Consider the following 14,694-nt stretch of genomic DNA (forward strand, 5'->3'; position numbering starts at 1 on the left):
CCTAGACCAACTACTAAAATACTATAGAAAGAGGTATATTTAAAAACAGTATAGATAAAATATAATTTCATAAAATGCTCAATAAAACATAGGAAGAAAACAATAACAAACTAACAAACCAAAAAAAAAAAAAAAAAAACCACAGAGACTAAAATGAGAGAGATGCTTCAGCTTCATCATTGATCCTTCCAGAAAATACTCAGGATTGATATCCTTTACAATTGACTGGTTTTATCTCCTTGCAATTCAAGGGACTCTCAAGAGTCTTCTTCAATGCCACAGTTCAAAAGTATCAATCTTTCATTGCTCAGCCTGTTTTATGGTCCAATTCTCACATTCATACAAGACTACTGGAAAAGCCATAGCTTTGACTAAATAGAACATTGTCAGCAAAGTAATGCCTCTGCTGTTTAATACACTGTCTAAGTTTGTCATAGCTTTTCTTCCAAGGAACAAGCGCCTTTTAATCTCATGACTGCAGTCAACATCTGCGGTGATTTTGGAGCCCAAGAAAATAAAGTCTGGCACTGTTTCCATTGTTTTTCCATCTATTTGCCATGAGGTAATGAGATCGGATGCCATGATCTTAGATTTTTGGTTTTTTTAATTTATTTATTTATTTTAACTGGAGGCTAATGACTTTACAATATTGTACTTGTTTTTGCCATACATTGATATGAATCACCCATGGGTATACATATATTCCTTATCCTGAACCCCCATTCCACCTCCATCCCCATACCATCCCTCAGGGTCATTCCAGTGCACCAGCCCTGAGCACCCTGTCTCATGCATCGAACCTGGACTGGTGATCTGTTTCACATATGATAATATACATGTTTCAATGCTATTCTCTCAAATCATCCCACCATCACTTTCTCCCACAGAGTCCAAAAGACTGTTCTTTACATCTGTGTCTCTTTTGCTGTCTCGCATATAAGGTCATCATTACCACCTTTCTGAATTCCATATATATGCGTTAGTATACTGTATTGATGGTTTTCTTTCAGACTTACTTCATTCTGTATAATAGGCTCCAGTTTCATCCACCTCATTAGAATGGATTCATATGCATTCTTTTTAATGGCTGAGTAATATTCCTTTGTGTTTATATACAAAACTTTTCTTATCCATTCATCTGCTAATGGACATATAGATTGCTTCGATGTCCTGGCTATTGTAAACAGTACTGCAATGAACATTGGTACACGTTTCTCTTTCAATTCTGGTTTCCTTGGTGTGTATGCCCAGCAGTGGGATTGCTGTGTCATATGGCAGTTCTATTTCCAGTTCTTTAAGGAATCTCCACACTGTTCTCCATAGTGGCTGTACTAGTTTGCATTCCCACCAACAGTAAGAGGGTTCCCCTTTCTCCACACCCTCTCCAGCATTTATTATTTGTAGACTTTTTGAAAGCAGCCATTCTGACTGGCCTCAGATGGTACCTCACTGTCGTTTTGATTTGCATTTCTCTGATAATGAGTGATGTTGAGCATTTTTTTCATGTGTTTGTTAGCCATCTGTATGTCTTCTTTGGAGAAATGTCTGTTTTGTTCTTTGGCCCGTTTTTTGATTGGGTCATTTATTTTTCTGGAATTGAGCTGCATGACAGGCCTGTATATTTTTTAGAGTAATTCTTTGTTGCTTCATTTGCTGTTATTTTCTCCCATTCTGAAGGCTGTCTTTTCACCTTGCTTAGAGTTTCCTTCTTTGTGCAAAAGCTTTTAAGTTTAATTAGGTCCCATTTGTTTATTTTTGCCTTTATTTCCATTACTCTGGGAGGTGGGTCATAGAGGATCCTGCTGTGATTTATGTCAGAGAGTGTTTTGCCTATGTTATCTAGGAGTTTTATAGTTTCTGGTCTTATGTTTAGATCTTTAATCCATTTGGAGTTTATTTTTGTGTATGGTGTTAGAAAGTGTTCTAGTTTCATTCTTTTACAAGTGGTTGACCACTTTTCCCAGCACCACTTGTTAAAGAGATTGTCGTTTCTCCATTGTATATTCTTGCCTCCTTTGTCAAAGATAAGATGTCCATAGGTGGTGGATTTATCTCTGGGCTTTCTACTTTGTTCCATTGATCTATATTTCTGTCTTTGTGTCAGTACCCTCTGTCTTGATGACTGTACCTTTTTAGTACACCCTGAAGTCAGGCAGCTTGATTCCTTCAGGTCCATTCTTCTTTCTCAAGATTGCTTTGGCTATTCAAGGTTTTTTGGATTTCCATACAAATTGTGAAATTACTTGTTCTACGTCTCTGAAAAATACCACTGGTACTTTGATAGGGATTGCATTGAATCTATAGATTGCTTTGGGTAGTATACTCATTTTCACTATACTGATTATTCCAATACATGAACATGGTATATTTCTCCATTTATTTGTGTCCTCTTTGATTTCTTTCGTCAGTGTTTATAGTTTTCTATATATAGGGCTTTTGTTTCTGTACGTAGATTTATTCCTGAGCATTTTATACTTTTCGTTGCAATGGTGCATGGAATTGTTTCCTTAATTTCTCTTTCTGTTTTCTCATTGTTAGTATATAGGAATGCAAGGGATTTCTGTGTGTTAATTTTATATCCTGCAATTTTACTATTTTCATTGATTAGGTCTAGTAATTTTCTGGTGGAGTCTTTAGGGTTTTCTTTGTAGAGGATCCTGTCATCTGCAAACAGTGAGAGTTTTACTTCTTCTTTTCCAATCTGGATTCCTTTTATTTCTTTTTATTCTCTGATTGTTGTGGCTAAAACTTGGAAAACTATGTTGAATAGTAGTGCTGAGCGTAGGCACCCTTGTCTTGTTTCTGACTTTAGGGGAAATGTTTTCAATTTTTCACCATTGAGGATAATGCTTGCTGTGGGTTTATCATATATAGCTTTTGTTAAATTGAGATATGTTCCTTCTATTCCTGCTTTCTGGAGGGTTGTTTTTTTTTTTTTTTTTTTTTTATCAAAAATGGATGTTGAAATTTGTCAAAGGCTTTCTCTGCATCTATTGAGATAATCATATGGTTTTTATCTTTCAATTTGTTAATGTGGTGTATTACATTGATTGATTTGCATATATTAAAGAATCCTTGCATCCCTGGGATAAAGCCCATTTGGACACGATGTATGATCTTTTAATATGTTGTTGAATTCTGTTTGCTAGACTTTTGTTAAGGATTTTTGCATCTATGTTCATCAGTGATATTGGCCTGTAGTTTTCTATTTTTGTGCCGTCTTTGTCAGGTTTTGGTATTAGGGTGGTGGTGGCCTCATAGAATGAGTTTGGAAGTTTACCTTCCTCTGCAATTTTCTGGAAGACTTTGAGTAGGATAGGTGTTAGCTCTTCTCTCAATTTTTGGTAGAATTCAGCTGTGAAGCTGTCTGGTCCTGGGCTTTTTTTGCTGGAAGATTTCTGATTACAGTTTTTATTTCTGTGCTTGTGATGGGTTTGTTAAGATTTTCTATTTCTTCCTGGTTCAGTTTTAGAAAGTTATACTTTTCTAAGGATTCCTCTATTTCTTCTAAGTTGTCCATTTTATTGGCATGTAGTTGCTGATCGTAGTCTCTTATGATCCTTTGTATTTCTGTGTTGTCTGTTGTTGTTTCTCCATTTTCATTTCTAATTTTGTTGACTTGATTCTTCTCCCTTTGTTTCTTGATGAGTCTGGCTAATGGTTTGGGGGGTTTATTTATCTTCTCAAAGAACCAGCTTTTAGCCTTGTTGATTTTTGCTATGGTCTCTTTTGTTTCTTTTGCATTTATTTCTGCCCTAGTTTTTGTGATTTCTTTCCTTCTACTAACCCTGCAGTTCTTCATTTCTTCCTTTTCTAGTTGCTTTAGGTGTAGAGTTACGTTATTTATTTGACTTTTTTCTTGTTTCTAGAGGTAACCCTGTATTCCTATGATCCTTCCCCTTAGCACTGCTTTTACAGTGTCCCATAAGTTTTGGGTTGTTGTGTTTTTATTTTCATTTATTTCTATGCACATTTTGATTTTTTTTTTATTTCTTCTGTGATTTGTTATTCAGAGGTGTGTTGTTTAGCCTCCATATGTTTGTATTTTTACTAGTTTTTTTTTTTTTTTCCCCTGTAGTTGACATCTAATCTTACCACATTGTGATCAGAAAAGAGGCTTGGAATGATTTCAGTTTTCTTGAATTTACCAAGGCGAGATTTATGGCCCAGGATGTGGTCTATCCTGGAGAAGATTCTGTGTGCACTTGAGTAAAAGGTGAAATTCATTGTTTGGGGGTTAAATATCCTATAGATATCAATTATGTCTAACTGGTCCATTGTATCATTTAAAGTTTGTGCTTCCTTGCTAATTTTCTGTTTAGTTGATCTATCCATATGTGTGAGTGGGGTATTAAAGTCTTCCACTATTATTGTGTTATTGTTAATTTCCCCTTTCATACTTGTTAGCATTTGTCTTACATATTGTGGTGCTCCTATGTTGGGTGCATATATATTTATAATTGTTATATCTTCTTCTTGGATTGATCCTTTGATCAGTATGTATTGTCCTTCTTTGTCTCTTTTTTCATGGCCTTTATTTCAAAGTCTATTTTATCTGATATGAGTATTGCTACTCCTGCTTCCTTTTGGTCTCCTTTGTGTGAAATATCTTTTCCCAGACCTTCACTTTCATTCTGTTTGTGTCCCTTATTTTGAGGTGGGTCTCTTGTAGACAGCATATATAGGGGTCTTGTTTTTGTTTCCATTCAGCCAGTCTGTGTCTTTTGGTTGGGGCATTCAACCCATTTACATTTTTTTTTTTAATTCGTTTATTTATTTATTTAAATTTTATTTTATTTTTAAACTTTACAATATTGTATTAGTTTTGCCAACCCATTTACATTTAAGGTAATTATTGATAAGTATGATCTTGTTGCCATTTACTTTGTTATTTTGGGTTCAAGTTTATACACCTTTTCTGTGTTTCCCGTCTAGAGAAGATCCTTTAGCATTTGTTGAAGAGCTGTTTTGCTGGTGCTGAATTCTCTCAGCTTTTGCTTGTATGTAAAGCTTTTGATTTCTCCTTCATATTTGAATGAGATCCTTGCTGGGTACAGTAATCTGGGTTGTAGGTTTTTCTCTTTCATCACTTTTAGTATGTCCTGCCATTCCCTCCTGGCCTGAACAGTTTCTATTGAAAGATCTGCTATTATCCTTATGGGAATCCCCTGGTGTGTTATTTGTTGCCTTTCACTTGCTGCTTTTAATATTTGCTCTTTGTGTTTGATCTTTGTTAATTTGATTAATATGTGTCTTGTGTTTTGCCTTGGGCTTATCCTGTTTGGGACTCCCTGGGTTTCTTGGACTTGGGTGGCTATTTCCTTCCCCATTTTATGGAATTTTTCCACTATTATCAACTCAAGTATTTTTTCATGACCTTTCTTTTTTGTCTTCTTCTTCTGGGACTCCTATGATTCGAATGTTGGGGCATTTGACATTGTCCCAGAGATCTCTGAGGTTGTCTTCATTTCTTTTAATTCTTTTCCTTTTTTCCTCTCTGCTTCATTTATTTCCACCATTCTATCTTCCACCTCAATTATCCTATGTTCTGCCTCAGTTATTCTACTGTTGATTCCCTCCAGAGTGTTTTTTTATCTCAGGTATTGCATATTCATTATTGATTGACTCATTTTTATTTCTTCTAGGTCCTTGTTAAACATTTCTTGCATCTTCTCAATCCTTGTCTCCAGACTATTTATCTGTAACTCCATTTTTTTTTTTTTTTAAGATTTTGGATCATTTTTACTATCATTATTTTGAATTCTTTTTCAGGTAGACTCCCTATCTCTTCCTCTTTGGTTTGGTTTGGTGGGTATTTAACATGTTCCTTTACCTGATGAATATTTCTGTGCCTTTTCGTCTTATTTAGATTGATGTGTTTTGGGGTGGGCTTTCTGTATGCTGGAAGTCTGTGGTTCTTCTTTATTGTGGAGGTTGCTCCCTGTGGGTGGGGTTGGACAAGTGGCTTGTCAAGATTTCCTGGTTAGGGAAGCTTGTGTCAGTGTTCTGGTGGGTGGAACTGGATGTCTTCTCTCTGGAGTGCAATGAAGTGTCCACTAGTGAGTCTTAAGATGTCTGTGGGTTTAGTGTGACTTTCGGAAGCTTGTATGTTGAAGCCCAGGACTATGTTCCTGTGTTGCTGGAGAATTTGCATGGTATGTCTTGCTCTGGAATTTGTTGGCTCTTGAGTGGAGCTTTGTTTCAGTGTTGGTATGGAGGCTTTTGGAAGAGCTCTTGTTGATTAATGTTCCGTGGAGTCAAGAGCTTTCTGGTGTTCTCAAGTTTTGGATTTAAGCCTCCTGCCTCTGGTTTTAAGTCTTATTCTTACAGTAGCCTCAAGACTTCTCCATCCATACTGCACCAATGATAAAGCATCTAGGTTAATTGAGAAAAGATTCTCCACAATGAGGGACACCCAGAGAGGTTCGCTGAGTTACATGGAGAAGAGAAGAGGGCAGAGAGAGATAGAGGTGACCAGGAGGAGAAGAGAGGGCATCAAAAGGGGAGAGAGCTATCTAGCCAGTAATCAATTCCCTATGTGCTCTCCACTGTCTGGAGTACCCAGAGAGGTTCACAGAGTTATATAGAAATGAGAAGAGGAAGGAAAGAGATAGAGATGACCAAGAGGAGAAGATGGGGAGTCAAAAGGAGAGAGACAGATCTAGCCAGTAATCAGTTCCCTAAGTGTTCTCCACAGCCTGGTATATCAAAAGAGATTCACAGCGTTGGGTAGAGAAGAGAAGGTGGAGGGAAGAGATGGAGATGACCTTCATTTAGCTGTGGGGCCCATCCTAACAGCTTCAAGCCATCTGGGCAGATAAGGACTTGGTGTTCCCTCTTCTCACATCATGTATATCAGAGGTCCCTAAGTGCCAGCTCCCAGGCCTGCACAGAGCTCACAAATGTGTCTTGTTCAACCCCAATCAGGCACAATAGTAACCGTCTGCACAAGTTGTCTCTCAACAGAAGATCCTGATAAGATGCAGACAAAGTGCTGCCAGACCAGAACTCAGGAGGGGCCCGATCTTATGTTGAGTTATAAGTCAGCTTTTTCACTTTCCTTTTTCACCTTCATCGAGAGATCTTTAGTTCCTCTTCGCTTTCTGCCATAAGGGTGTGTCATCTGCATATCTGAGGTTACTGATATTTCTCCTAGCAATCTCAATTCCACCTTGTGCTTCATCCAACCCAGCATTTCACTTGATGTACTCTGGATATAAGTTAAATAAGTGGGGTGACAATATACAGCCTTGACATACTCCTCTCCTAATTTGGAAGTAGTCCACTGTTCTATATCTGGTTCTAACTGTTGCTCCTTGTCCTGCATACGGTTTTCTCAGGAGGCAAGTAAGATGTTCTGGTATTCCCATTTCTTGAAGAATTTTCCACAGTTTGTTGTGATTCACACAGTCAAAGGCTTTAGTGTAGTCACTGAAACAAAAGTAGATGCTTTTTCTGGAATTCTCTTGGTTTCTATGATCCAATGGATGTTGGCAATTTGGTCTTGGTTCCTCTGACTTTTCTAAATCCAGCTTGAATATCTGGAAGTTCTTGGTTCACGTACTGTTGAAACGTTGCTTGGAGAATTTTGCACATTACTTTGCTAGCGTGTGAAGAGGTACATTAGATAATGACAAAAGTGTGTAGCTGCCAGGAAGACCTAGCAGTCCTAAATGGGCATACACCAACAATAGAACTGTAAAATATGTAGGATAAATCTGTTGGAACCAAAAGAGGAGAGAGATAAAGCCACAGTTATAGCTGAAGCCTTTAACATACGTCTCTCACTTGACAGAACTAGACAGAAAATCAGCAAGGGTATAGAGCTCTTACAACATCATCAATGACAGAATCTAATTAACATTTATAGAACACTCCACTCAACAACAGGATATGCATACTTTTCAAGTGTTCATGGAACATATACCAAGATAGATAGATGATATTCTGGGATATAAAAAAATTATACAGAGTGAAGTAAACCAGAAAGAAAAACACCAATACAGTATACTAATGCATATATACGGAATTTAGAAAGATGGTAATGATAACCCTGTATGCGAGACAGCAAAAGAGACAAAGATGTATAGAACAGTCTTTTGGACTCTGTGGGAGAGGGCGAGGGTGGGATGTTTTGGGAGAATGGCATTGAAACATGTATAATATCATATAAGAAACAAATCGCCAGTCCAGGTTCGATGCAGGATACAGGATGCTTGGGGCTGTTGCACTAGGATGACCCAGAGGGATGGTATGGAGAGGGAGGTGGAGGGGGCTTCAGGATGGGGAACACATGTACACCCATGGCAGATTCATGTTGATGTATGGCAAAAACAATACAATATTGTAAAGTAATTAGCCTCCAATTAAAATAAATAAATTTAAATTAAAAAAATAATGAAATAAAATGAGGTTAACGTTGACAAATAAATAAATATTAAAAATTAACAAATTTAAAGAATGGAAGTACAGAGTGTTTTCTCCGACATTAATAAATTCAAAATAGAAATCAGACAAAAAGTACCAAGGAAGTCTATAAATATTTGAATTATATAAAAAACACTCCTAAAATAATGCATGTTTTAAAGATGAAGCCTCAAGGGAACCAAAAATACATGGAAAATTTTGAAAACTCAGAAGTGACCACAGGACAGGAAAAGGTCAGTTTTCTTTCCAATCCCAAAGAAAGGCAATCCCAAGGAATGCTCAAACTACCGCACAATTGCACTCATCTCACACGCTAGTAAAGTAATGCTCAAAATTCTCCAAGCCAGGCTTCAGCAATACATGAACCGTGAACTTCCTGATGTTCAAGCTGGTTTTACAAAAGGCAGAAGAACCAGAGATCAAATTGCCAACATCCGCCGGATCATGGAAAAAGCAAGAGAGTTCCAGAAAAACATCTATTTCTGCTCTATTGACTATGCCAAAGCCATTGACTGTGTGGATCACAATAAACTGTGGAAAATTCTGAAACAGGTGGAAATACCAGACCACCTGACCTGCATCTTGAGAAATCTGTATGCAGGTCAAGAAGCAACAGTTAGAACTGGACATGGAACAACAGACTGGTTCCAAATAGGAAAAGGGGTACGTCAAGGCTGCATATTGTCACCCTGTTTATTTAACTTATATGCAGAGTATGTCATGAGAAATGTTAGACTGGAAGAAAAACAAGCTGGAATCAAGATTGCCGGGAGAAATCTCAATAACCTCAGATATGCAGATGACATCACCCTTATGGCAGAAAGTGAAGAGGAACTAAAAAGCCTCTTGATGAAATGAAAGAGGAGAGTGAAAAAGTTGGCTTAAAGCTCAACATTCAGAAAACGAAGATCATGGCATGTGGTCCCATCACTTCATGGGAAATAGATGGGGAAACAGTGGAAACAGTGTCAGACTTTATTTTTGGGGGCTCCAAAATCACTGCAGATGGTGACTGCAGCCATGGAATTAAAAGACGCTTACTCCTTGGAAGGAAAGTTATGACCAACCTAGACAGCATATTCAAAAGCAGAGATATTACTTTGTCAACAAAGGTCCATCTAGTCAAGGCTATGGTTTTTTCAGTGGTCATGTATGGATGTGAGAGTTGGACTGTGAAGAAGGCCGAGCACTGAAGATTTGATGCTTTTGAACTGTGGTGTTGGAGAAGATTTTTGAGAGTCCCTTGGACTGCAAGGAGATCCAACCAGTCCATTCTGAAGGAGATCTGCCCTGGGATTTCTTTGGAAGGAATGATGCTAAAGCTGAAACTCCAGTACTTTGGCCACCTCATGTGAAGAGTTGATTCATTGGAAAAGACTCTGATGCTGGGAGGGATTGGGGGCAGGAGGACAAGGGGACGACAGAGGATGAGATGGCTGGATGGCATCACTGACTCGATGGACGTGAGTCTGAGTGAATTCCAGGAGTTGATGGTGGACAGGGAGGCCTGGCGTGCTGCAATTCATGGGGTCGCAAAGAGTTGGACATGACTGGGTGACTGAACTGAACTGAACTGAGCAAAAATGAAAATTAAACACATCGAAATGTGTGGGATGCCACAAAAGTAGTGGTGAGAGAGAAATTTGACCTCCAAGTACTTACATTAGAGGAAATACTTCTAATTAATAATTTTAGCTCCCGCCTCAAATAACTAGAAAAGAGGAGCAAAACAAACGTATGGCAGGCAGAATATAGGAAATAATACAAATAAGACCAGATATCAATGATTCAAAACAGGAAGAAAACAATAGGGAAATCAATTAAACAGAAAGCTGATCATTTGAAAAATATGTAAAATTGAAAAACCTCTAGCAAAATTAACAGAAAAGAGAGAAGACACAAATTATGGACATCAGGAACGGAACAGAAGCTATCACTACTAAACCCACAGACTTCAAAAGAAGAGCAAGGGAATACTCTGAACAACTCTCAGTTCAGTTCAGTTCAGTTGCTCAGTCGTGTCCGACTCTTTGTGACCCCATGAATCACAGCACGCCAGGCTTCACTGTCCATCACCAACTCACGGAGTTTACTCAGACTCACGTCCATCGAGTTGGTGATGCCATCCAGCCATCTCATTCTCTGTCGACCCCTTCTCCTCCTGCCCCCAATCCCTTCCAGTGTCAGTCTTTTCCAATGAGTCAACTCTTCGCATGTGGTGGCCAAAGTACTGGGGTTTCAGCTTTAACATCATTCCTTCCAAAGAACACCCAGGGCTGATCTCCTTCAGAATGGACTGGTTGGATCTCCTTGCAGTCCAAGGGACTCTCAAGAGTCTTCTCCAACACCACATTCAAAAGCATCCATTCTTTAGCACTCAGCTTTCTTCACAGTCCAACTCTCACATCCATACATGACTACTGGAAAAACCATAGCCTTGACTAAACGGACCTTTTGTGGAAAAATAATGTCTCTGCTTCCAAGCAGTAAGCATCTTTTAATTTCATGGTTGCAGTCACCATCTGCAGTGATTTTGGAGCCCAGAAAAATAAAGTCTGACACTGTTTCCACTGTTTCCCCATCTATTTCCCATGTAGTGATGGGACCAGATGCCATGATCTTCGTTTTCTGAATGTTGAGCTTTAAGCTAAGTTTTTCACTCTCCTCTTTCACTTTCATCAAGAGGCTTTTAATTCCTCTTCACTTTCTCCCATAAGGGTGGTGTCAACTGCATATCTGAGGTTATTGATATTTCTCCTGGCAATCTTGATTCCAGCTTGTGCTTCTTCCAGCCCAGCGTTTCTCATGATGTATTCTGCATATAAGTTAAATAAGCAGGATGACAGTATACAGCCTTGACGTACTCCTTTTCCTATTTGGAACCTGTCTGTTGTTCCATGTCCAGTTCGAACTATTGCTTCCTGACCTGCGTATAGGTTTCCAAGACGCAGGTCAGGTGGTCTGGTATTCCCATCTCTTTCAGAATTTTCCACAGTTTGTTGTGATCCACACAGTCAAAGGCTTTGGCATAGTCAATAAAGCAGAAATAGATGTTTTTCTGGAACTCTCTTGGTTTTTCCATGATCCAGCAGATGTTGGCAATTTGATCTCTGGTTCCTCTGCCTTTTCTAAAACCAGCTTGAAAATCTGGAAGTTCACAGTTCACGTATTGCTAATGACTGGCTTGGAGAATTTCGAGCATTACTTTACTAGCATGTGAGATGAGTGCAATTGTGTGGTAGTTTGAGCATTCTTTGGCATTGCCTTTCTTTGGGATTGGAATGAAAACTGACTTTTTCCAGTCCTGTGGCCACTGCTGAGTTTTCCAAATTTGCTGGCATATCCAGTGCAGCACTTTCACAGCATCATCTTTCAGGATTTGAAATAGCTCAACTGGAATTCCATCACCTCCACTGGCTTTGTTTGTAGTGATGCTTTCTAAGGCCCACTTGACTTCACATTCCAGGATGTCTGGCTCTAGGTGAGTGATCATACCATCATGATTATCTTGGTTGTGAAGCTCTTTTTTTGTACAGTTCTTCTGTGTATTCTTGCCACCTCTTCTTAATATCTTCTGCTTCTGTTAGGTGCATACCATTTCTGTCATTTATCGAGCCCATCTTTGCACGAAATGTTTCCTTGGTATCTCGAATTTTCTTGAAGAGATCTCTCGTCTTTCCCATTCTGTTGTTTTCCTCTATTTCTTTGCATTGATCGCTGAAGAAGGCTTTCTTATCTCTTCTTGCTATTCTTTGGAACTCTGCATTTAGATGCTTATATCTTTCCTTTTCTCCTTTGCTTTTCACTTCTCTTCTTTTCACAGCTATTTGTAAGGCCTCCCCAGACAGCCATTTTGCTTTTTTGCATTTCTTTTCCATCGGGATGGTCTTGATCCCTGTCTCCTGTACAGTGTCACAAACCTCCGTCCATAGTTCATCAGGCACTCTGTCTATCAGATCTAGTCCCTTAAGTCTATTTCTCACTTCCCCTGTATAATCATAGGTGATTTGATTTAGGTCATACCTGAGTGGTCTAGTGGTTTTCCCTAATTTCTTCAATTTAAGTCTGAATTTGGCAATAAGGAGCTCATGATGTGAGCCACAGTCAGCTCCCAGTCTTGTTTTTGCTGACTATATAGAGCTTCTCCATCTTTGGCTGCAAAGAATATAATCTGAACAACTCTAGCTGTGTAAATTAAATAAGTTTCATGAAATGGAGAAATTCTCCAAAAAAACACTACCACAACTATTCCAATATAGAATAGATAACTTGAATAACCCTGAAACTATTTAGAAAATTTTAAAAAATTAATTTAATTTTAAAACTCCCCAAACGAGAACTTCCATGCCCATTTGCTTTCCCTGGAAAATTCTACGAAATTGTTAAACAGAATTAACCTCAACTCTTAACAGTCTCTCCAGAAAGCAGAATTGGAAAGAACACTTTTCCATTTATTTTATGTCTTAATTTTATGTCTTTTACATCGTAATTTTATGTCTTAATGTCCTGATACCAATTTCAGGTAAAGAGAGTACAAGAAAATTACAAACTAAAATCTTTCATGGTTATAGATGTAAAAATCATCATCAAAGTATTAACAAATAGAATTCAACTATATATAAAAAGAAATGACCCCATGACCAAAAGAGATTTATTCTAGAGATGCAAAGTTAGTTTGTTATTCAAAAATCAGTCAATGTTACATATCATATTAAAAGGCTAAGCAAGAAAAATATCATGATTATGTCCAGAAATACAGATAAAACACTTGACAAAATTCAACACATATTTATGATAAAATCTCTTAAAAAACTATGAGTTGGGGCGGGGGGGCGTGGGAGTACTTTCTCAATTTGATAAAATACATCTGCAAATAGCCTTTGGCTAGCTAACATTACACTTGTGAAAAAATGAATGCTGTCCCACTCAGATCATGAGCAAAGCAAGGGTGTCCACTCTCAGCACTGCTGGTCAATATAGCTCTAGAGGCTAGACAAGAAAGTAAATTAAAGACATACAATATGGAAAGAGAAATAAAACTGTTCTTGTTTTCAGATAACATGATTTGGAATGTTGGAAATCCTGATAAGTCAAAAACAAACTCCTATGTCGAATAAGTGAGTCAACAAGATTGCAAAATTAAGATCAGCACTATAAATAGCAATGTGCATGTGGAAACTATGTTTACAAAGTATGAAACCACTTACAAGTATTCAGAAGCATGAAATACCTAAGTTTGACAAAGATTTAACAAAAAATGTATAGTGCTTTTTGCTGAAAACTACAAAATGCTAATAAAAGAAATCAAAGGAGATTTGAATAGAAGGACACTGTATTCAGGGTTTAGAAGATGAGTCAATATAAAAAAGACACAAATCCTCCCAAATCAATATACAAATTTAACAAATTTCCCATCAAAATCCACGAAAGATTTTTGGTAGATATAGACAAAATTATTCTAAAATTTATATGGCAAGGCAAAAGAACTAGAATAGCTAAAAGAATCTTGAGATATAAAAATAAAGTGGTAGAAATCACACTTCCTGATTTCAAAACGTATTACATAGCTACAGTGATTAAAACTGGGTGATATCAGCAAAGGGACAGACATATAGATAATTGGAACAAAATTGAGAAGCCAGAAATTGACCCATAGAAGTATAGCCAAGTGATTTTTGACAGGTGAAAAAGTAATCCAACAAAGGAAGGACAGTCTTTACAACAAACGGTGCTGAAGCCATTGCATATCCATAAGCAGGATAGACCACTGCTAAGAGGTAACTCTAGTACCATCAAAAGCTGCAATAATACAGCTGTCCCTCCACTAAAGGATGGGCCGGGCTCCCCGCCCCCCAACCCCGAGAAAATGACTTTAGAAATAACAGTAAATAACTCTGCTTCCCTCTCATAATAAGGAGTCAGCCCTTCTGCTCCTTAGTTGGGGTCTGCAGTCCTTGGCATTTCTTGCCACAGTGGACAATAGAAAAAGGCTCCAAACACCTTGGACGGTGGCTACCCTGGGCCTCATACCCAAAGGACAAAGTTGCCATTTTGCTGATGACAGTCCTCCTCCTGAAGGAGAGAAAATACCATGGTGCTTTGAGGAAGCCTTTGTGCCTTTGATTTTCCAAATCCAGGCAACACTTTGACTGTGACCCCACCAGGTGAAAACCTTTGGTTTATTTTTATTTAATCTGGGATTACAGTGTATCCTGCCCAACAACTTGGAGTTGTCTATAAGCAATATTGGACATGGATGGAAGACAT

The 14,694-nt window shown here is 38.1% G+C and overlaps 1 protein-coding gene across 4 annotated transcripts in view; it reads left to right on the top strand.

Moving 5' to 3' along the window:
* Positions 1 to 14,694, top strand: part of ZC4H2 (zinc finger C4H2-type containing) — a 75,872-nt gene that overhangs the window by 25,207 nt on the left and 35,971 nt on the right. The window contains exon 2 of one of the 4 annotated variants that reach the window (XM_070784867.1): positions 4,079 to 4,216. The exons of the other annotated variants lie outside the window; for them this stretch is intronic. The gene's annotated coding sequence lies outside the window, so the exon portion shown is untranslated. The remainder of the gene's footprint in view (positions 1 to 4,078; positions 4,217 to 14,694) is intronic. 4 annotated transcript variants of the gene reach the window in all.

The sequence above is a fragment of the Bos indicus genome, chromosome X (genome assembly GCF_029378745.1).
Source record: "Bos indicus isolate NIAB-ARS_2022 breed Sahiwal x Tharparkar chromosome X, NIAB-ARS_B.indTharparkar_mat_pri_1.0, whole genome shotgun sequence".
NCBI lineage: Eukaryota > Metazoa > Chordata > Mammalia > Artiodactyla > Bovidae > Bos > Bos indicus.